The sequence below is a fragment of the Scyliorhinus torazame genome, chromosome 23, assembly GCF_047496885.1.
Source record: "Scyliorhinus torazame isolate Kashiwa2021f chromosome 23, sScyTor2.1, whole genome shotgun sequence".
Classification (NCBI taxonomy): domain Eukaryota; kingdom Metazoa; phylum Chordata; class Chondrichthyes; order Carcharhiniformes; family Scyliorhinidae; genus Scyliorhinus; species Scyliorhinus torazame.
The window spans coordinates 83,373,279-83,396,975 of NC_092729.1; the positions used below are offsets into that span (position 1 = coordinate 83,373,279).

The 23,697-nt window shown below is 50.3% G+C and overlaps 1 protein-coding gene across 1 annotated transcript in view; it reads right to left on the bottom strand.

The window, feature by feature from the left end:
* The window catches only part of LOC140399676 (izumo sperm-egg fusion protein 1), a 144,213-nt gene that overhangs the window by 82,882 nt on the left and 37,634 nt on the right, over positions 1 to 23,697 (bottom strand). The gene's annotated exons all lie outside the window — the stretch shown is intronic.

Sequence of the window (23,697 nt, forward strand, 5' to 3'; positions counted from 1 at the left end):
ATGGGGGAAGGGTTTGCGATGGGAGATGGGAGTCAATGAGGAGAAAGTTAAGGAGGAGATTGAATCGAGACGTTCCAAATGGGGGAATTGTTTGCGATGGGAGATGGGAGTCAATGAGGAGAAGGTTAAGGGGGAGATTGAATCAAGACGTTCCAAATAGGGGAAGGGTTTGCGATGGGAGTCAATGAGGAGAAGGTTCAGGGGGAGTTTGAATCGAGACGTTCCAAATGGGGGAGGGTTTGCGATGGGAGATGGGAGTCAATGAGGAGAAGGTTAAGGGGTAGATTGAATCGAGACGTTCCAAATGGGGGAAGGGTTTGCGATGGGAGATGGGAGTTAATGAGGAGAAGGTTAAGGGGTAGATTGAATCGAGACGTTCCAAATGGGGGAAGGGTTTGCGATGGGAGATGGGAGTCAATGAGGAGAAGGTTAAGGGGGAGATTGAATCGAGACATTCCCAACGGGGGAAGTGTTTGCGATGGGAGTCAATGAGGAGAAGGTTAAGGGGGAGATTGAATCAAGACGTTCCAAATGGGGGAAGGGATTGTGATGGGAGATGGGAGTCAATGAGGAGAAGGTTAAGGGGGAGATTGAATCGCGGCTTTCCAAATGGGGGAAGGGTTTGCGATGGGAGACGGGATTCAATGAGGAGAAGTTTAAGGGGGAGATTGAATCGAGACGTTCCAAATGGGGGAAGGGTTTGCGATGGGAGATGGGAGTCAATGAGGAGAAGGTTAAGGGGGAGATTGAATCGCGGCTTTCCAAATGGGGGAAGGGTTTGCGATGGGAGTCAGTGAGGAGAAGGTTAAGAGGAGATTGAATCGAGACGTTCCAAATGGGGGAAGGGTTTGCGATGGGAGATGGGAGTCAATGAGGAGAAGGTTAAGGGGGAGATTGAATCGAGACTTTCCAAATGGGGGAAGGGTTTGCGATGGGAGCTGGGAGTCAATGAGGAGAAGGTTAAGGGGGAGATTGAATCGAGACTTTCCAAATGGGGGAAGGGTTTGCGATGGGAGCTGGGAGTCAATGAGGAGAAGGTTAAGGGGGAGATTGAATCGAGACGTTCCAAATGGGGGCAGGGTTTGTGATGGGAGTCAGTGAGGAGAATGTTCAGTGGGAGATTGAATCGAGGCATTCCAAACGGGGGAAGGGTTTGGGATGGGAGATGGGAGTCAATGAGGAGAAGGTTAAGGGGGAGATTGAATCGAGACTTTCCAAATGGGGGAAGGGTTTGCGATGGGAGCTGGGAGTCAATGAGGAGAAGGTTAAGGGGAGATTGAATCGAGACGTTCCAAATGGGGGCAGGGTTTGTGATGGGAGTCAGTGAGGAGAATGTTCAGTGGGAGATTGAATCGAGGCATTCCAAACGGGGGAAGGGTTTGGGATGGGAGATGGGAGTCAATGAGGAGAAGGTTCAGGGGGAGACTGAATCGAGATGTTCCAAATGGGGGAAGGGTTTGCGATGGGAGTCAATGAGGAGAAGGTTAAGGGGAGATTGAATCGAAGCATTCCCAATGGGGGAAGAGTTTGCGATGGGAGATGGGAGTCAATGAGGAGAAGGTTAAGGGGGAGATTGAATCAAGACGTTCCAAATTGGGGAAGGGTTTGCGATGGGAGTCAATGAGGAGAAGGTTAAGGGGGAGATTGAATCGAGGCTTTCCAAATGGGGGAAGGATTTGCCATGGGAGTCAATGAGGAGAAGGTTAATGGGGAGATTGAATCGAGACGTTCCAAATGGGGGAAGGGTTTGCGATGGGAGATGGGAGTCAATGAGGAGAAGGTTAAGGGGGAGATTAAATCGAGGCGTTCCCAATGGGGGAAGGGTTTGCGATGGGAGATGGGAGTCAATGAGGAGAAGGTTAAGGGGGAGATTGAATCAAGGCGTTCCAAATGGGGGAAGGGTTTGCGATGGGAGTCAATGAAGAGAAGGTTAAGGGTGAGATTGAATCGAGACGTTCCAAATGGGGGAAGGGTTTGCGATGGGAGATGGGAGTCGATGAGGAGAAGGTTAAGGGGGAGATTGAATCGAGGCGTTCCAAATGGGGGAAGGGTTTCCGATGGGAGATGGGAGTCAATGAAGAGAAGGTTAAGGGGAGATTGAATCGAGGCGTTCCAAATGGGGGAAGGGTTTGCGATGGGAGTCAATGAAGAGAAGGTTAAGGGTGAGATTGAATCGAGACGTTCCAAATGGGGGAAGGGTTTGCGATGGGAGATGGGAGTCGATGAGGAGAAGGTTAAGGGGGAGATTGAATCGAGGCGTTCCAAATGGGGGAAGGGTTCGTGATGGGAGATGGAGTCAATAAGGAGAAGGTTAAGGGGGAGATTAAATCGAGGCGTTCCCAATGGGGGAAGGGTTTGCGATGGGAGATGGGAGTCAATGAGGAGAAGGTTAAGGGGGAGATTGAATCAAGGCGTTCCAAATGGGGGAAGGGTTTGCGATGGGAGTCAATGAAGAGAAGGTTAAGGGTGAGATTGAATCGAGACGTTCCAAATGGGGGAAGGGTTTGCGATGGGAGATGGGAGTCGATGAGGAGAAGGTTAAGGGGGAGATTGAATCGAGGCGTTCCAAATGGGGGAAGGGTTTGCGATGGGAGATGGGAGTCAATGAGGAGAAGGTTAAGGGGGAGATTGAATCGAGGCGTTCCAAATGGGGGAAGGGTTTGCGATGGGAGTCAATGAGGAGAAGGTTAAGGGGGAGATTGAAACAGACGTTCCAAATGGGGGAAGGGTTTGCGATGGGAGTCAATGAAGAGAAGGTTCAGGGGGAGATTGAATCGAGGCGTTCCAAATGGGGGAAGGGTTTGCGATGGGAGTCAATGAAGAGAAGGTTAAGGGTGAGATTGAATCGAGACGTTCCAAATGGGGGAAGGGTTTGCGATGGGAGATGGGAGTCGATGAGGAGAAGGTTAAGGGGGACATTGAATCGAGGCGTTCCAAATGGGGGAAGGGTTCGTGATGGGAGATGGAGTCAATAAGGAGAAGGTTAAGGGGGAGATTGAATCGAGACGTTCCAAATGGGGGAAGGGTTTGCGATGGGAGATGGGAGTCAATGAGGAGAAGGTTAAGGGGGAGATTGAATCGAGGCGTTCCAAATGGGAGAAGGGTTTGAGATGGGAGTCAATGAAGAGAAGGTTAAGGGGAAGATTGAATCGAGACGTTCCAAATGGGGGAAGGGTTTGCGATGGGAATCAATGAGGAGAAGGTTAAGGGGGAGATTGAATCGAGATGTTCCAAATGGGGGAAGGGTTTGCGATGTTAGTCAATGAGGAGAAGGTTAAGGGGAGATTGAATCGAGGCATTCCCAATGGGGGAAGAGTTTGCGATGGGAGATGGGAGTCAATGAGGAGAAGGTTAAGGGGGAGATTGAATCAAGACGTTCCAAATTGGGGAAGGGTTTGCGATGGGAGTCAATGAGGAGAAGGTTAAGGGGGAGATTGAATCGAGGCTTTCCAAATGGGGGAAGGATTTGCCATGGGAGTCAATGAGGAGAAGGTTAATGGGGAGATTGAATCGAGACGTTCCAAATGGGGGAAGGGTTTGCGATGGGAGATGGGAGTCAATGAGGAGAAGGTTAAGGGGGAGATTGAATCGAGGCGTTCCAAATGGGGGAAGGGTTTGCGATGGGAGTCAATGAGGAGAAGGTTAAGGGGGAGATTGAAACAGACGTTCCAAATGGGGGAAGGGTTTGCGATGGGAGTCAATGAAGAGAAGGTTCAGGGGGAGATTGAATCGAGGCGTTCCAAATGGGGGAAGGGTTTGCGATGGGAGTCAATGAAGAGAAGGTTAAGGGTGAGATTGAATCGAGACGTTCCAAATGGGGGAAGGGTTTGCGATGGGAGATGGGAGTCGATGAGGAGAAGGTTAAGGGGGAGATTGAATCGAGGCGTTCCAAATGGGGGAAGGGTTCGTGATGGGAGATGGAGTCAATAAGGAGAAGGTTAAGGGGGAGATTAAATCGAGGCGTTCCCAATGGGGGAAGGGTTTGCGATGGGAGATGGGAGTCAATGAGGAGAAGGTTAAGGGGGAGATTGAATCAAGGCGTTCCAAATGGGGGAAGGGTTTGCGATGGGAGTCAATGAAGAGAAGGTTAAGGGTGAGATTGAATCGAGACGTTCCAAATGGGGGAAGGGTTTGCGATGGGAGATGGGAGTCGATGAGGAGAAGGTTAAGGGGGAGATTGAATCGAGGCGTTCCAAATGGGGGAAGGGTTTGCGATGGGAGATGGGAGTCAATGAGGAGAAGGTTAAGGGGGAGATTGAATCGAGGCGTTCCAAATGGGGGAAGGGTTTGCGATGGGAGTCAATGAGGAGAAGGTTAAGGGGGAGATTGAAACAGACGTTCCAAATGGGGGAAGGGTTTGCGATGGGAGTCAATGAAGAGAAGGTTCAGGGGGAGATTGAATCGAGGCGTTCCAAATGGGGGAAGGGTTTGCGATGGGAGTCAATGAAGAGAAGGTTAAGGGTGAGATTGAATCGAGACGTTCCAAATGGGGGAAGGGTTTGCGATGGGAGATGGGAGTCGATGAGGAGAAGGTTAAGGGGGACATTGAATCGAGGCGTTCCAAATGGGGGAAGGGTTCGTGATGGGAGATGGAGTCAATAAGGAGAAGGTTAAGGGGGAGATTGAATCGAGACGTTCCAAATGGGGGAAGGGTTTGCGATGGGAGATGGGAGTCAATGAGGAGAAGGTTAAGGGGGAGATTGAATCGAGGCGTTCCAAATGGGAGAAGGGTTTGAGATGGGAGTCAATGAAGAGAAGGTTAAGGGGAAGATTGAATCGAGACGTTCCAAATGGGGGAAGGGTTTGCGATGGGAATCAATGAGGAGAAGGTTAAGGGGGAGATTGAATCGAGATGTTCCAAATGGGGGAAGGGTTTGCGATGTTAGTCAATGAGGAGAAGGTTAAGGGGAGATTGAATCGAGGCATTCCCAATGGGGGAAGAGTTTGCGATGGGAGATGGGAGTCAATGAGGAGAAGGTTAAGGGGGAGATTGAATCAAGACGTTCCAAATTGGGGAAGGGTTTGCGATGGGAGTCAATGAGGAGAAGGTTAAGGGGGAGATTGAATCGAGGCTTTCCAAATGGGGGAAGGATTTGCCATGGGAGTCAATGAGGAGAAGGTTAATGGGGAGATTGAATCGAGACGTTCCAAATGGGGGAAGGGTTTGCGATGGGAGATGGGAGTCAATGAGGAGAAGGTTAAGGGGGAGATTAAATCGAGGCGTTCCCAATGGGGGAAGGGTTTGCGATGGGAGATGGGAGTCAATGAGGAGAAGGTTAAGGGGGAGATTGAATCAAGGCGTTCCAAATGGGGGAAGGGTTTGCGATGGGAGTCAATGAAGAGAAGGTTAAGGGTGAGATTGAATCGAGACGTTCCAAATGGGGGAAGGGTTTGCGATGGGAGATGGGAGTCGATGAGGAGAAGGTTAAGGGGGAGATTGAATCGAGGCGTTCCAAATGGGGGAAGGGTTTCCGATGGGAGATGGGAGTCAATGAGGAGAAGGTTAAGGGGGAGATTGAATCGAGGCGTTCCAAATGGGGGAAGGGTTTGCGATGGGAGTCAATGAGGAGAAGGTTAAGGGGGAGATTGAAACAGACGTTCCAAATGGGGGAAGGGTTTGCGATGGGAGTCAATGAAGAGAAGGTTCAGGGGGAGATTGAATCGAGGCGTTCCAAATGGGGGAAGGGTTTGCGATGGGAGTCAATGAAGAGAAGGTTAAGGGTGAGATTGAATCGAGACGTTCCAAATGAGGGAAGGGTTTGCGATGGGAGATGGGAGTCGATGAGGAGAAGGTTAAGGGGGAGATTGAATCGAGGCGTTCCAAATGGGGGAAGGGTTCGTGATGGTTGATGGAGTCAATAAGGAGAAGGTTAAGGGAGAGATTGAATCGAGACGTTCCAAATGGGGGAAGGGTTTGCGATGGGAGATGGGAATCAATGAGGAGAAGGTTAAGGGGGAGATTGAATCGATGCGTTCCAAATGGGGGAAGGGTTTGAGATGGGAGTCAATGAAGAGAAGGTTAAGGGGAAGATTGAATCGAGACGTTCCAAATGGGGGAAGGGTTTGCGATGGGAATCAATGAGGAGAAGGTTAAGGGGGAGATTGAATCGAGATGTTCCAAATGGGGGAAGGGTTTGCGATGTGAGTCAATGAGGAGAAGGTTAAGGGGACATTGAATCGAGGCGTTCCAAATGGGGGAAGGGTTTGCGATGGGAAATGGGAGTCAATGAGGAGAAGGTTAAGGGTGAGATTGAATCGAGTCGTTCCAAATGGGGGAAGAGTTTGAGATGGGAGACGGGAGTCAATGAGGAGAAGGTTAAGGGGAAGATTGAATCGACACGTTCCAAATGGTGGAAGGGTTTACGATGGGAGATGGGAGTCAATGAGGAGAAGGTTAAGGGGGAGATTGAATTGAGGCGTTCCAAATGGGGGAAGGGTTTGCGATGGGAGTCAATGTGGAGAAGGTTAAGGGGGAGATTGAATCGAGATGTTCCAAATGGGGGAAGGGTTTGCGATGGGAGATGGGAGTCAATGAGGAGAAGGTTAAGGGGGAGATTGAATCAAGACATTCCAAATAGGGGAAGGGTTTGCGATGGGAGTCAATGAGGAGAAGGTTAAGGGGGAGTTTGAATCGAGACGTTCCAAATGGGGGAGGGTTTGCGATGGGAGATGGGAGTCAATGAGGAGAAGGTTAAGGGGGAGATTGAATCGAGACGTTCCAAATGGGGGAAGGGTTTGCGATGGGAGATGGGAGTCAATGAGGAGAAGGTTAAGGGGGAGATTGAATCGAGACGTTCCCAATGGGGGAAGGGTTTGCGATGGGAGATGGGAGTCAATGAGGAGAAAGTTAAGGAGGAGATTGAATCGAGACGTTCCAAATGGGGGAATTGTTTGCGATGGGAGATGGGAGTCAATGAGGAGAAGGTTAAGGGGGAGATTGAATCAAGACGTTCCAAATAGGGGAAGGGTTTGCGATGGGAGTCAATGAGGAGAAGGTTAAGGGGGAGTTTGAATCGAGATGTTCCAAATGGGGGAGGGTTTGCGATGGGAGATGGGAGTCAATGAGGAGAAGGTTAAGGGGGAGATTGAATCGAGACGTTCCAAATGGGGGAAGGGTTTGCGATGGGAGATGGGAGTTAATGAGGAGAAGGTTAAGGGGGAGATTGAATCGAGACGTTCCAAATGGGGGAAGGGTTTGCGATGGGAGATGGGAGTCAATGAGGAGAAGGTTAAGGGGGAGATTGAATCGAGACATTCCCAACGGGGGAAGTGTTTGCGATGGGAGTCAATGAGGAGAAGGTTAAGGGGGAGATTGAATCAAGACGTTCCAAATGGGGGAAGGGTTTGTGATGGGAGATGGGAGTCAATGAGGAGAAGGTTAAGGGGGAGATTGAATCGAGGCGTTCCAAATGGGGGAAGGGATTGTGATGGGAGATGGGAGTCAATGAGGAGAAGGTTAAGGGGGAGATTGAATCGAGACATTCCAAATGGGGGAAGGGTTTGCGATGGGAGACGGGAGTCAATGAGGAGAAGGTTAAGGGGGAGATTGAATCGAGGCGTTCCAAATGGGGGAAGGGTTTGCGATGGGAGTCAATGAGGAGAAGGATAACGGGGAGATTGAATCGCGACTTTCCAAATGGGGGAAGGGTTTGCGATGGGAGACGGGAGTCAATGAGGAGAAGGTTAAGGGGGAGATTGAATCGAGGCGTTCCAAATGGGGGAAGGGTTTGCGATGGGAGATGGGAGTCAATGAGGAGAAGGTTAAGGGGGAGATTGAATCGAGGCTTTCCAAATGGGGGAAGGGTTTGCGATGGGAGTCAGTGAGGAGAAGGTTAAGAGGAGATTGAATCGAGACGTTCCAAATGTGGGAAGGGTTTGCGATGGGAGATGGGAGTCAATGAGGAGAAGGTTAAGGGGGAGATTGAATCGAGACTTTCCAAATGGGGGAAGGGTTTGCGATGGGAGCTGGGAGTCAATGAGGAGAAGGTTAAGGGGGAGATTGAATCGAGACGTTCCAAATGGGGGCAGGGTTTGTGATGGGAGTCAGTGAGGAGAATGTTCAGTGGGAGATTGAATCGAGGCATTCCAAACGGGGGAAGGGTTTGGGATGGGAGATGGGAGTCAATGAGGAGAAGGTTCAGGGGGAGACTGAATCGAGATGTTCCAAATGGGGGAAGGGTTTGCGATGGGAGATGGGAGTCAATGAGGAGAAGGTTAAGGGGGAGATTGAATCGAGGCGTTCCAAATGGGGGAAGGCTTTGCGATGGGAGTCAATGTGGAGAAGGTTAAGGGGAAATTGAATCGAGACGTTCCAAATGGGGGAAGGGTTTGCGATGGGAGATGGGAGTCAATGAGGAGAAAGTTAAGGAGGAGATTGAATCGAGACGTTCCAAATGGGGGAATTGTTTGCGATTGGAGATGGGAGTCAATGAGGAGAAGGTTAAGGGGTAGATTGAATCAAGACGTTCCAAATAGAGGAAGGGTTTGCGATGGGAGTCAATGAGGAGAAGGTTCAGGGGGAGTTTGAATCGAGACGTTCCAAATGGGGGAGGGTTTGCGATGGGAGATGGGAGTCAATGAGGAGAAGGTTAAGGGGGAGATTGAATCGAGACGTTCCAAATGGGGGAAGGGTTTGCGATGGGAGATGGGAGTTAATGAGGAGAAGGTTAAGGGGGAGATTGAATCGAGACGTTCCAAATGGGGGAAGGGTTTGCGATGGGAGATGGGAGTCAATGAGGAGAAGGTTAAGGGGGAGATTGAATCGAGACATCCCGACGGGGGAAGTGTTTGCGATGGGAGTCAATGAAGAGAAGGTTAAGGGGGAGATTGAATCGAGACGTTCCAAATGGGGGAAGGGTTTGCGATGGGAATCAATGAGGAGAAGGTTAAGGGGGAGATTGAATCGAGATGTTCCAAATGGGGGAAGGGTTTGCGATGTTAGTCAATGAGGAGAAGGTTAAGGGGAGATTGAATCGAGGCATTCCCAATGGGGGAAGAGTTTGCGATGGGAGATGGGAGTCAATGAGGAGAAGGTTAAGGGGGAGATTGAATCAAGACGTTCCAAATTGGGGAAGGGTTTGCGATGGGAGTCAATGAGGAGAAGGTTAAGGGGGAGATTGAATCGAGGCTTTCCAAATGGGGGAAGGATTTGCCATGGGAGTCAATGAGGAGAAGGTTAATGGGGAGATTGAATCGAGACGTTCCAAATGGGGGAAGGGTTTGCGATGGGAGATGGGAGTCAATGAGGAGAAGGTTAAGGGGGAGATTAAATCGAGGCGTTCCCAATGGGGGAAGGGTTTGCGATGGGAGATGGGAGTCAATGAGGAGAAGGTTAAGGGGGAGATTGAATCAAGGCGTTCCAAATGGGGGAAGGGTTTGCGATGGGAGTCAATGAAGAGAAGGTTAAGGGTGAGATTGAATCGAGACGTTCCAAATGGGGGAAGGGTTTGCGATGGGAGATGGGAGTCGATGAGGAGAAGGTTAAGGGGGAGATTGAATCGAGGCGTTCCAAATGGGGGAAGGGTTTCCGATGGGAGATGGGAGTCAATGAGGAGAAGGTTAAGGGGGAGATTGAATCGAGGCGTTCCAAATGGGGGAAGGGTTTGCGATGGGAGTCAATGAGGAGAAGGTTAAGGGGGAGATTGAAACAGACGTTCCAAATGGGGGAAGGGTTTGCGATGGGAGTCAATGAAGAGAAGGTTCAGGGGGAGATTGAATCGAGGCGTTCCAAATGGGGGAAGGGTTTGCGATGGGAGTCAATGAAGAGAAGGTTAAGGGTGAGATTGAATCGAGACGTTCCAAATGGGGGAAGGGTTTGCGATGGGAGATGGGAGTCGATGAGGAGAAGGTTAAGGGGGAGATTGAATCGAGGCGTTCCAAATGGGGGAAGGGTTCGTGATGGTTGATGGAGTCAATAAGGAGAAGGTTAAGGGGGAGATTGAATCGAGACGTTCCAAATGGGGGAAGGGTTTGCGATGGGAGATGGGAATCAATGAGGAGAAGGTTAAGGGGGAGATTGAATCGATGCGTTCCAAATGGGGGAAGGGTTTGAGATGGGAGTCAATGAAGAGAAGGTTAAGGGGAAGATTGAATCGAGACGTTCCAAATGGGGGAAGGGTTTGCGATGGGAATCAATGAGGAGAAGGTTAAGGGGGAGATTGAATCGAGATGTTCCAAATGGGGGAAGGGTTTGCGATGTGAGTCAATGAGGAGAAGGTTAAGGGGACATTGAATCGAGGCGTTCCAAATGGGGGAAGGGTTTGCGATGGGAAATGGGAGTCAATGAGGAGAAGGTTAAGGGTGAGATTGAATCGAGTCGTTCCAAATGGGGGAAGAGTTTGAGATGGGAGACGGGAGTCAATGAGGAGAAGGTTAAGGGGAAGATTGAATCGACACGTTCCAAATGGTGGAAGGGTTTACGATGGGAGATGGGAGTCAATGAGGAGAAGGTTAAGGGGGAGATTGAATTGAGGCGTTCCAAATGGGGGAAGGGTTTGCGATGGGAGTCAATGTGGAGAAGGTTAAGGGGGAGATTGAATCGAGATGTTCCAAATGGGGGAAGGGTTTGCGATGGGAGATGGGAGTCAATGAGGAGAAGGTTAAGGGGGAGATTGAATCAAGACATTCCAAATAGGGGAAGGGTTTGCGATGGGAGTCAATGAGGAGAAGGTTAAGGGGGAGTTTGAATCGAGACGTTCCAAATGGGGGAGGGTTTGCGATGGGAGATGGGAGTCAATGAGGAGAAGGTTAAGGGGGAGATTGAATCGAGACGTTCCAAATGGGGGAAGGGTTTGCGATGGGAGATGGGAGTCAATGAGGAGAAGGTTAAGGGGGAGATTGAATCGAGACGTTCCCAATGGGGGAAGGGTTTGCGATGGGAGCTGGGAGTCAATGAGGAGAAAGTTAAGGAGGAGATTGAATCGAGACGTTCCAAATGGGGGAATTGTTTGCGATGGGAGATGGGAGTCAATGAGGAGAAGGTTAAGGGGGAGATTGAATCAAGACGTTCCAAATAGGGGAAGGGTTTGCGATGGGAGTCAATGAGGAGAAGGTTAAGGGGGAGATTGAATCGAGACGTTCCAAATGGGGGAGGGTTTGCGATGGGAGATGGGAGTCAATGAGGAGAAGGATAAGGGGGAGATTGAATCGAGACGTTCCAAATGGGGGAAGGGTTTGCGATGGGAGATGGGAGTCAATGAGGAGAAGGTTAAGGGGGAGATTGAATCGAGACATTCCCAACGGGGGAAGTGTTTGCGATGGGAGTCAATGAGGAGAAGGTTAAGGGGGAGATTGAATCAAGACGTTCCAAATGGGGGAAGGGATTTGCGATGGGAGACGGGAGTCAATGAGGAGAAGGATAACGGGGAGATTGAATCGCGACTTTCCAAATGGGGGAAGGGTTAGCGATGGGAGACGGGAGTCAATGAGGAGAAGGTTAAGGGGGAGATTGAATCGAGGCGTTCCAAATGGGGGAAGGGTTTGCGATGGGAGATGGGAGTCAATGAGGAGAAGGTTAAGGGGGAGATTGAATCGAGACTTTCCAAATGGGGGAAGGGTTTGCGATGGGAGCTGGGAGTCAATGAGGAGAAGGTTAAGGGGGAGATTGAATCGAGACGTTCCAAATGGGGGCAGGGTTTGTGATGGGAGTCAGTGAGGAGAATGTTCAGTGGGAGATTGAATCGAGGCATTCCAAACGGGGGAAGGGTTTGGGATGGGAGATGGGAGTCAATGAGGAGAAGGTTCAGGGGGAGACTGAATCGAGATGTTCCAAATGGGGGAAGGGTTTGCGATGGGAGATGGGAGTCAATGAGGAGAAGGTTAAGGGGGAGATTGAATCGAGGCGTTCCAAATGGGGGAAGGGTTTGCGATGGGAGTCAATGTGGAGAAGGTTAAGGGGAAATTGAATCGAGACGTTCCAAATGGGGGAAGGGTTTGCGATGGGAGATGGGAGTCAATGAGGAGAAAGTTAAGGAGGAGATTGAATCGAGACGTTCCAAATGGGGGAATTGTTTGCGATTGGAGATGGGAGTCAATGAGGAGAAGGTTAAGGGGTAGATTGAATCAACACGTTCCAAATAGAGGAAGGGTTTGCGATGGGAGTCAATGAGGAGAAGGTTCAGGGGGAGTTTGAATCGAGACGTTCCAAATGGGGGAGGGTTTGCGATGGGAGATGGGAGTCAATGAGGAGAAGGTTAAGGGGGAGATTGAAACGAGACGTTCCAAATGGGGGAAGGGTTTGCGATGGGAGATGGGAGTTAATGAGGAGAAGGTTAAGGGGGAGATTGAATCGAGACGTTCCAAATGGGGGAAGGGTTTGCGATGGGAGATGGGAGTCAATGAGGAGAAGGTTAAGGGGGAGATTGAATCGAGACATCCCAACGGGGGAAGTGTTTGCGATGGGAGTCAATGAGGAGAAGGTTAAGGGGGAGATTGAATCAAGACGTTCCAAATGGGGGAAGGGTTTGCGATGGGAGATGGGAGTCAATGAGGAGAAGGTTAAGGGGGAGATTAAATCGCGACTTTCCAAATGGGGGAAGGGTTTGCGATGGGAGACGGGAGTCAATGAGGAGAAGGTTAAGGGGGAGATTGAATCGAGACGTTCCAAATGGGGGAAGGGTTTGCGATGGGAGATGGGAGTCAATGAGGAGAAGGTTAAGGGGGAGATTGAATCGAGATGTTCCAAATGTGGGAAGGGTTTGCGATGGGAGATGGGAGTCAATGAGGAGAAGGTTCAGGGTGAGATTGAATCGAGAAGTTCCAAATGGGGGAAGGGTGTGCGATGGGAGTCACTGAGGAGAAGGTTAAGGGGAGATTGAATCGAGACGTTCCAAATGGGGGAAGGGTTTGCGATGGGAGATGGGAGTCAATGAGGAGAAGGTTAAGGGGGAGATTGAATCGAGGCGTTCCAAATGGGGGAAGGGTTAGTGATGGGAGATGGGAGTCAATGAGGAGAAGGTTAATGGGGAGATTGAATCGAGGCGTTCCAAATGGGGGAAGGGTTTGCGATGGGAGTCAATGAGGAGAAGGTTAAGGGGGACATTGAATCGAGTCGTTCCAAATGGGGGAAGGGTTTGCGATGGGAGATGGGAGTCAATGAGGAGAAGGTTAAGGGGGAGATTGAATCGAGGCGTTCCAAATGGGGGAAGGGTTTGCGATGGGAGTCAATGAGGAGAAGGTTCAGGGGGAGATTGAATCGAGGCGTTCCAAATGGGGGAAGGGTTTGCAATGGGAGTCAATGAAGAGAAGGTTAAGGGTGAGATTGAATCGAGACGTTCCAAATGGGGGAAGGGTTTGTGATGGGAAATGGGAGTCGATGAGGAGAAGGTTAAGGGGGAGATTGAATCGAGGCGTTCCAAATGGGGGAAGGGTTCGTGATGGGAGATGGGAGTCAATGAGGAGAAGGTTAAGGGGGAGATTGAATGGAGGCATTCCAAATGGGGGAAGGGTTTGCGATGGGAGTCAATGAGGAGAAGGTTAAGGGGGAGATTGAATTGAGACGTTCCAAATGGGGGAAGGGTTTGCGATGGGAGTCAATGAGGAGAAGGTTAAGGGGGAGATTGAATCGAGACGTTCCAAATGGGGGAAGGGTTTGCGATGGGAGATGGGAGTCAATGAGGAGAAGGTTAAGGCGGAGATTGAATCTAGATGTTCCAAATGGGGGAAGGGTTTGAGATGGGAGACGGGAGTCAATGAGGAGAAGGTTAACGGGAAGATTGAATCGAGACGTTCCAAATGGGGGAAGGGTTTGCGATGGGAGATGGGAGTCAATGAGGAGAAGGTTAAGGGGGAGATTGAATCGAGGCGTTCCAAATGGGGGAAGGGTTAGTGATGGGAGATGGGAGTCAATGAGGAGAAGGTTAAGGGGGAGATTGAATCGAGACGTTCCAAATGGGGGAAGGGTTTGCGATGGGAGATGGGAGTCAATGAGGAGAAGGTTAAGGGGGAGATTGCATCGAGGCGTTCCAAATGGGGGAAGGGTATGCGATGGGAGTCAATGAGGAGAAGGTTAAGGGGGAGATTGAAACGAGACGTTCCAAATGGGGGAAGGGTTTGCGATGGGAGTCAATGAAGAGAAGGTTCAGGGGGAGATTGAATCGAGGCGTTCCAAATGGGGGAAGGGTTTGCGATGGGAGTCAATGAAGAGAAGGTTAAGGGTGAGATTGAATCGAGACGTTCCAAATGGGGGAAGGGTTTGCGATGGGAGATGGGAGTCAATGAGGAGAAGGTTAAGGGGGAGATTGAATCGAGGCGTTCCAAATGGGGGAAGGGTTTGCGATGGGAGATGGGAGTCAATGAGGAGAAGGTTAAGGGGGAGATTGAATCGAGGCGTTCCAAATGGGGGTAGGGTTTGAGATGGGAGTCAATGAGGAGAAGGTTAAGGGGGAGATTGAAACGAGACGTTCCAAATGGGGGAAGGGTTTGCGATGGGAGTCAATGAAGAGAAGGTTCAGGGGGAGATTGAATCGAGGCGTTCCAAATGGGGGAAGGGTTTGCGATGGGAGTCAATGAAGAGAAGGTTAAGTGTGAGATTGAATCGAGACGTTCCAAATAGGGGAAGTGTTTGCGATGGGAGATGGGAGTCGATGAGGAGAAGGTTAAGGGGGAGATTGAATCGAGGCGTTCCAAATGGGGGAAGGGTTCGTGATGGGAGATGGAGTCAATAAGGAGACGGTTAAGGGGGAGATTGAATCGAGACGTTCCAAATGGGGGAAGGGTTTGCGATGGGAGATGGGAGTCAATGAGGAGAAGGTTAAGGGGGAGATTGAATCGAGGCGTTCCAAATGGGGGAAGGGTTTGAGATGGGAGTCAATGAAGAGAAGGTTAAGGGGAAGATTGAATCGAGACGTTCCAAATGGGGGAAGGGTTTGCGATGGGAATCAATGAGGAGAAGGTTAAGGGGGAGATTGAATCGAGATGTTCCAAATGGGGGAAGGGTTTGCGATGGGAGTCAATGAGGAGAAGGTTAAGGGGACATTGAATCGAGGCGTTCCAAATGGGGGAAGAGTTTGCGATGGGAAATGGGAGTCAACGAGGAGAAGGTTTAGGGTGAGATTGAATCGAGTCGTTCCAAATGGGGGAAGAGTTTGAGATGGGAGACGGGAGTCAATGAGGAGAAGGTTAAGGGGAAGATTGAATCGAGACGTTCCAAATGGGGGAAGGGTTTGCGATGGGAGATGGGAGTCAATGAGTAGAAGGTTAAGGGGGAGATTGAATCGAGGCGTTCCAAATGGGGGAAGGGTTTGCGATGGGAGTCAATGAAGAGAAGGTTAAGGGGGAGATTGAATCGAGACGTTCCAAATGGGGGAAGGGTTTGCGATGGGAGATGGGAGTCAATGAGGAGAAAGTTAAGGAGGAGATTGAATCGAGACGTTCCAAATGGGGGAATTGTTTGCGATGGGAGATGGGAGTCGATGAGGAGAAGGTTAAGGGGGAGATTGAATCGAGGCGTTCCAAATGGGGGAAGGGTTCGTGATGGGAGATGGAGTCAATAAGGAGACGGTTAAGGGGGAGATTGAATCGAGACGTTCCAAATGGGGGAAGGGTTTGCGATGGGAGATGGGAGTCAATGAGGAGAAGGTTAAGGGGGAGATTGAATCGAAGCGTTCCAAATGGGGGAAGGGTTTGAGATGGGAGTCAATGAAGAGAAGGTTAAGGGGAAGATTGAATCGAGACGTTCCAAATGGGGGAAGGGTTTGCGATGGGAATCAATGAGGAGAAGGTTAAGGGGGAGATTGAATCGAGATGTTCCAAATGGGGGAAGGGTTTGCGATGGGAGTCAATGAGGAGAAGGTTAAGGGGACATTGAATCGAGGCGTTCCAAATGGGGGAAGGGTTTGCGATGGGAAATGGGAGTCAATGAGGAGAAGGTTAAGGGTGAGATTGAATCGAGTCGTTCCAAATGGGGGAAGAGTTTGAGATGGGAGACGGGAGTCAATGAGGTGAAGGTTAAGGGGAAGATTGAATCGAGACGTTCCAAATGGGGGAATTGTTTGCGATGGGAGATGGGAGTCAATGAGGAGTAGGTTAAGGGGGAGATTGAATCAAGACGTTCCAAATAGGGGAAGGGTTTGCGATGGGAGTCAATGAGGAGAAGGTTCAGGGGGAGTTTGAATCGAGACGTTCCAAATGGGGGAGGGTTTGCGATGGGAGATGGGAGTCAATGAGGAGAACGTTAAGGGGGAGATTGAATCGAGACGTTCCAAATGGGGGAAGGGTTTGCGATGGGAGATGGGAGTTAATGAGGAGAAGGTTAAGGGGGAGATTGAATCGAGACGTTCCAAATGGGGGAAGGGTTTGCGATGGGAGATGGGAGTCAATGTGGAGATGGTTAAGGGGGAGATTGAATCGAGACATTCCCAACGGGGGAAGTGTTTGCGATGGGAGTCAATGAGGAGAAGGTTAAGGGGGAGATTGAATCAAGACGTTCCAAATGGGGGAAGGGTTTGCGATGGGAGATGGGAGTCAATGAGGAGAAGGTTAAGGGGGAGATTGAATCGAGGCTTTCCAAATGCGGGAAGGGTTTGCGATGGGAGTCAGTGAGGAGAAGGTTAAGAGGAGATTGAATCGAGACGTTCCAAATGGGGGAAGGGTTTGCGATGGGAGATGGGAGTCAATGAGGAGAAGGTTAAGGGGGAGATTGAATCGAGACTTTCCAAATGGGGGAAGGGTTTGCGATGGGGGCTGGGAGTCAATGAGGAGAAGGTTAAGGGGGAGATTGAATCGAGACGTTCCAAATGGGGGCAGGGTTTGTGATGGGAGTCAGTGAGGAGAATGTTCAGTGGGAGATTGAATCGAGGCATTCCAAACGGGGGAAGGGTTGGGGATGGGAGATGGGAGTCAATGAGGAGAAGGCTCAGGGGGAGACTGAATCGAGATGTTCCAAATGGGGGAAGGGTTTGCGATGGGAGTCAATGAGGAGAAGGTTAAGGGGAGATTGAATCGAGGCATTCCCAATGGGGGAAGAGTTTGCGATGGGAGATGGGAGTCAATGAGGAGAAGGTTAAGGGGGAGATTGAATCAAGACGTTCCAAATTGGGGAAGGGTTTGCGATGGGAGTCAATGAGGAGAAGGTTAAGGGAGAGATTGAATCGAGGCTTTCCAAATGTGGGAAGGATTTGCCATGGGAGTCAATGAGGAGAAGGTTAATGGGGAGATTGAATCGAGACGTTCCAAATGGGGGAAGGGTTTGCGATGGGAGATGGGACTCAATGAGGAGAAGGTTAAGGGGGAGATTAAATCGAGGCGTTCCCAATGGGGGAAGGGTTTGCGATGGGAGATGGGAGTCAATGAGGAGAAGGTTAAGGGGGAGATTGAATCAAGGCGTTCCAAATGGGGGAAGGGATTGCGATGGGAGTCAATGAAGAGAAGGTTAAGGGTGAGATTGAATCGAGACGTTCCAAATGGGGGAATGGTTTGCGATGGGAGATGGGAGTCGATGAGGAGAAGGTTAAGGGGGAGATTGAATCGAGGCGTTCCAAATGGGGGAAGGGTTTCCGATGGGAGATGGGAGTCAATGAGGAGAAGGTTAAGGGGGAGATTGAATCGAGGCGTTCCAAATGGGGGAAGGGTTTGCGATGGGAGTCAATGAGGAGAAAGTTAAGGGGGAGATTGAAACGAGACGTTCCAAATGGGGGAAGGGTTTGCGATGGGAGTCAATGAAGAGAAGGTTCAGGGGGAGATTGAATCGAGGCGTTCCAAATGGGGGAAGGGTTTGCGATGGGAGTCAATGAAGAGAAGGTTAAGGGTGAGATTGAATCGAGACGTTCCAAATGGGGGAAGGGTTTGCGATGGGAGATGGGAGTCGATGAGGAGAAGGTTAAGGGGGAGATTGAATCGAGCAGTTCCAAATGGGGGAAGGGTTCGTGATGGGAGATGGAGTCAATAAGGAGAAGGTTAAAGGGGAGATTGAATCGAGACGTTCCAAATGGGGGAAGGGTTTGCGATGGGAGATGGGAGTCAATGAGGAGAAGGTTAAGGGGGAGATTGAATCGAGGCGTTCCAAATGGGGGAAGGGTTTGAGATGGGAGTCAATGAAGAGAAGGTTAAGGGGAAGATTGAATCGAGACGTTCCAAATGGGGGAAGGGTTTGCGATGGGAATCAATGAGGAGAAGGTTAAGGGGGAGATTGAATCGAGATGTTCCAAATGGGGGAAGGGTTTCCGATGTGAGTCAATGAGGAGAAGGTTAAGGGGACATTGAATCGAGGCGTTCCAAATGGGGGAAGGGTTTGCGATGGGAAATGGGAGTCAATGAGGAGAAGGATAAGGGTGAGATTGAATCGAGTCGTTCCAAATGGGGGAAGAGTTTGAGATGGGAGACTGGAGTCAATGAGGAGAAGGTTAAGGGGAAGATTGAATCGAGACGTTCCAAATGGTGGAAGGGTTTACGATGGGAGATGGGAGTCAATGAGGAGAAGGTTAAGGGGGAGATTGAATCGAGGCGTTCCAAATGGGGGAAGGGTTTGCGATGGGAGATGGGAGTCAATGAGGAGAAGGTTAAGGGGGAGATTGAATCAAGACGTTCCAAATAGGGGAAGGGTTTGCGATGGGAGTCAATGAGGAGAAGGTTAAGGGGGAGTTTGAATCGAGACGTTCCAAATGGGGGAGGGTTTGCGATGGGAGATGGGAGTCAATGAGGAGAATGTTAAGGGGGAGATTGAATCGAGACGTTCCAAATGGGGGAAGGGTTTGCGATGGGAGATGGGAGTTAATGAGGAGAAGGTTAAGGGGGAGATTGAATCGAGACGTTCCAAATGGGGGAAGGGTTTGCGATGGGAGATGGGAGTCAATGAGGAGAAGGTTAAGGGGGAGATTGAATCGAGACATTCCCAACGGGGGAAGTGTTTGCGATGGGAGTCAATGAGGAGAAGGTTAAGGGGGAGATTGAATCGAGGCGTTCCAAATGGGGGAAGGGTTTGCGATGGGAGATGGGAGTCAATGAGGAGAAGGTTAAGGGGGAGATTGAATCGAGGCTTTCCAAATGGGGGAAGGGTTTGCGATGGGAGTCAGTGAGGAGAAGGTTAAGAGGAGATTGAATCGAGACGTTCCAAATGGGGGAAGGGTTTGCGATGGGAGATGGGAGTCAATGAGGAGAAGGTTAAGGGGGAGATTGAATCGAGACTTTCCAAATGGGGGAAGGGTTTGCGATGGGAGCTGGGAGTCAATGAGGAGAAGGTTAAGGGGGAGATTGAATCGAGACGTTCCAAATGGGGGCAGGGTTTGTGATGTGAGTCAGTGAGGAGAATGTTCAGTGGGAGATTGAATCGAGGCGTTCCAAACGGGGGAAGGGTTTGTGATGGGAGATGGGAGTCAATAAGGAGAAGGTTCAGGGGGAGACTGAATCGAGATGTTCCAAATGGGGGAAGGGTTTGCGATGGGAGACGGGAGTCAATGAGGAGAAGGTTAAGGGGGAGATTGAATCGAGGCGTTCCAAACGGGGGAAGGGTTTGGGATGGGAGATGGGAGTCAATAAGGAGAAGGTTCAGGGGGAGACTGAATCGAGATGTTCCAAATGGGGGAAGGGTTTGCGATGGGAGATGGGAGTCAATGAGGAGAAGGTTAAGGGGGAGATTGAATCGAGGCGTTCCAAATGGGGGAAGGGTTTGCGATGGGAGTCAATGTGGAGAAGGTGAAGGGGAGGATTGAATCGAGACGTTCCAAATTGGGGAAGGGTTTGCGATGGGAGATGGGAGTCAATGAGGAGAAAGTTAAGGAGGAGATTGAATCGAGACGTTCCAAATGGGGGAATTGTTTGCGATTGGAGATGGGAGTCAATGAGGAGAAGGTTAAGGGGGAGATTGAATCGAGACATCCCAACGGGGGAAGTGTTTGCGATGGGAGTCAATGAGGAGAAGGTTAAGGGGGAGATTGAATCGCGACTTTCCAAATGGGGGAAGGGTTTGCGATGGGAGACGGGAGTCAATGAGGAGAAGGTTAAGGGGGAGATTGAATCGAGACGTTCCAAATGGGGGAAGGGTTTGCGATGGGAGATGGGAGTCAATGAGGAGAAGGTTAAGGGGGAGATTGAATCGAGGCTTTCCAAATGGGGGAAGGGTTTGCGATGGGAGTCAGTGAGGAGAAGGTTAAGAGGAGATTGAATCGAGACGTTCCAAATGGGGGAAGGGTTTGCGATGGGAGATGGGAGTCAATGAGGAGAAGGTTAAGGGGGAGATTGAATCGAGACTTTCCAAATGGGGGAAGGGTTTGCGATGGGAGCTGGGAGTCAATGAGGAGAAGGTTAAGGGGGAGATTGAATCGAGATGTTCCAAATGGGGGAAGGGTTTGCGATGGGAGTCAATGAGGAGAAGGTTAAGGGGAGATTGAATCGAGGCATTCCCAATGGGGGAAGAGTTTGCGATGGGAGATGGGAGTCAATGAGGAGAAGGTTAAGGGGGAGATTGAATCAAGATGTTCCAAATTGGGGAAGGGTTTGCGATGGGAGTCAATGAGGAGAAGGTTAAGGGGGAGATTGAATCGAGTCTTTCCAAATGGGGGAAGGATTTGCCATGGGAGTCAATGAGGAGAAGGTTAATGGGGAGATTGAATCGAGACGTTCCAAATGGGGGAAGGGTTTGCGATGGGAGATGGGAGTCAATGAGGAGAAGGTTAAGGGGAGATTAAATCGAGGCGTTCCCAATGGGGGAAGGGTTTGCGATGGGAGATGGGAGTCAATGAGGAGAAGGTTAAGGGGGAGATTGAATCGAGACTTTCCAAATGGGGGAAGGGTTTGCGATGGGAGCTGGGAGTCAATGAGGAGATGGTTAAGGGGGAGATTGAATCGAGACTTTCCAAATGGGGGAAGGGTTTGCGATGGGAGATGGGAGTCAATGAGGAGAAGGTTAAGGGGGAGATTGAATCGAAGCGTTCCAAATGGGGGAAGGGTTTGTGATGGGAGTCAATGAGGAGAAGGTTAAGGGGGAGATTGAATCGAGACGTTCCAAATGGGGGACGGGTTTGCGATGGGAGATGGGAATCAATGAGGAGAAGGTTAAGGGGGAGATTGAATCGAGACTTTCCAAATGGGGGAAGGGTTTGCGATGGGAGATGGGGGTCAATGAGGAGAAGGTTAAGGGGGAGATTGAATCGAGGCGTTCCCAATAGGGTAAGGATTTGCGATGGGAGATGGGAGTCAATGAGGAGAAGGTTAAGGGGGAGATTGAATCGAGACGTTCCAAATGGGGGAAGGGTTTGCGATGGGAGATGGGAATCAATGAGGAGAAGGTTAAGGGGGAGATTGAATCGAGACGTTCCAAATGGGGGAAGTGTTTGCGATGGGAGATGGGGTCAATGAGGAGAAGGTTAAGGGGGAGATTGAATCAAGATGTTCCAAATGGGGGAAGGGTTTGCGATGGGAGTCAATGAGGAGAAGGTTAAGGGGAGATTGAATCGAGACGTTCCCAATGGGGGAAGGGTTTGCGATGGGAGATGGGAGTCAATGAGGAGAAGGTTAAGGGGGAGATTGAATCGAGACGTTCCAAATGGGGGAAGGGTTTGCGATGGGAGATGGGAGTCAATGAGGAGAAGGTTAAGGGGGAGATTGAATCGAGACGTTCCAAATGGGGGAAGGGTTTGCGATGGGAGATGGGAGTCAATGAGGAGTAGGTTAAGGGGGAGATTGAATCAAGACGTTCCAAATGGGGGAAGGGTTTGCGATGTGAGTCAATGAGGAGAAGGTTAAGGGGGAGATTGAATCGAGACGTTCCCAATGGGGGAAGGGTTTGCGATGGGAGATGGGAGTCAATGAGGAGAAGGTTAAGGGGGAGATTGGATCGCGGCGTTCCAAATGGGGGAAGGGTTTGTGATGGGAGTCAATGAGGAGAAGGTTAAGGGGGAGATTGAATCAAGACGTTCCAAATGGAAGGGTTTGCGATGTGAGTCAATGAGGAGAAGGTTAAGGGGGAGATTAAATCGAGGCGTTCCCAATGGGGGAATGGTTTGCGATGGGACATGGGAGTCAATGAGGAGAAGGTTAAGGGGAGATTGAATCGAGGCATTCCCAATGGGGGAAGGGTTTGCGATGGGAAATGGGAGTCAACGAGGAGAAGCTTAAGGGGAGATTGAATCAAGACGTTCCAAATAGGGGAAGGGTTTGCGATGGGTGTCAATGAGGAGAAGGTTAATGGGGAGATTGAATCGAGGATTTCCAAATGGGGGAAGGATTTGCCATGGGTATCAATGAGGAGATGGTTAAGGGGGAGATTGAATCGAGACGTTCCCAATGGGGGAAGGGTTTGCAATGGGAGATGGGAGTCAATGACGAGACGGTTAAGGGGGAGATTGAATCGAAGCTTTGCAAATGGGGGAAGGGTTTGCGATGGGGGTCAATGAGGAGAAGGTTAAGGAGGAGATTGAATCGAGACGTGCCAAATGGGGGAAAGATTTGCGATGGGAGCTGGGAGTCAATGAGGAGAAGGTTAAGGGGGAGATTGAATCGAGATGTTCGGAATGGGGGCAGGGTTTGTGATGGGAGTCAGTGAGGAGAAGGTTCAGGGGGAGATTGAATTGAGGCATTCCAAATGGGGGAAGGGTTTGGGATTGGAGATGGGAGTCAATGAGGAGAAGGTTAAGGGGGAGATTGAATCAAGACGTTCCAAATGGGCGAAGGGTTTGCGATGGTCGATGGGAGTCAATGAGGAGAAGGTTAAGGGGGAGAATGAATCAACACGTTCCAAATGGGGGAAGGGTTTGCGATGGGAGACGGGAGTCAATGAGGAGAAGGTCAATGGGGAGATTGAATCGAGACGTTCCAAAAGGGGGAAGGATTTGCGATGGGAGATGGGAGTCAAAGAGGAGAAGGTTAAGGGGGAGATTGAATCGAGACGTTCCAAATGGGGGAAGGGTTTGCGATGGGAGATAGGAGTCAATGAGGAGCTGGTTAAGGGGGAGATTGAATCGAGACGTTCCGAACGGGGGCAGGGTTTGTGATGGGAGTCAATGAGGAGAAGGTTAAGCGGAAGATTGAATCAAGACGTTTCAAATAGGGGAAGGGTTTGCGATGGGAGTCAGTGAGGAGAAGGTTCAGGGGGAGATTGAATCGAGGCGTTCCAAATGGAGGAAGGGTTTGCGATGGGAAATGGGAGTCAATGAGGAGAAGTTTAAGGGGGAGATTGAATCGAGACGTTCCAAATGGGCGAAGGGTTTGCGATGGGAGACGGGAGTCGATGAGGAGAAGGTTAAGGGGGAGATTGAATAGAGACGTTCCCAATGGGGGAAGGGTTTGGGATTGGAGATGGGAGTCAATGAGGAGAAGGTTAAGGGGGAGATTGAATCGAGACATTCCAAATGGGGGAAGGGTTTGCGATGGGAGATGGGAATCAATGAGGAGAAGGTTAAGGGGGAGATTGAATCGAGACTTTCCAAATGGGGGAAGGGTTTGCGATGGGAGATGGGGGTCAATGAGGAGAAGGTTAAGGGGGAGATTGAATCAAGATGTTCCAAATGGGGGAAGGGTTTGCGATGTGAGTCAATGAGGAGAAGGTTAAGGGGGAGATTGAATCGAGACGTTCCAAATGGAGGAAGGGTTTGCGATGGGAGATGGGAGTCAATGAGGAGTAGGTTAAGGGGGAGATTGAATCAAGACGTTCCAAATGGGGGAAGGGTTTGCGATGTGAGTCAATGAGGAGAAGGTTAAGGGGGAGATTGAATCGAGACGTTCCCAATGGGGGAAGGGTTTGCGATGGGAGATGGGAGTCAATGAGGA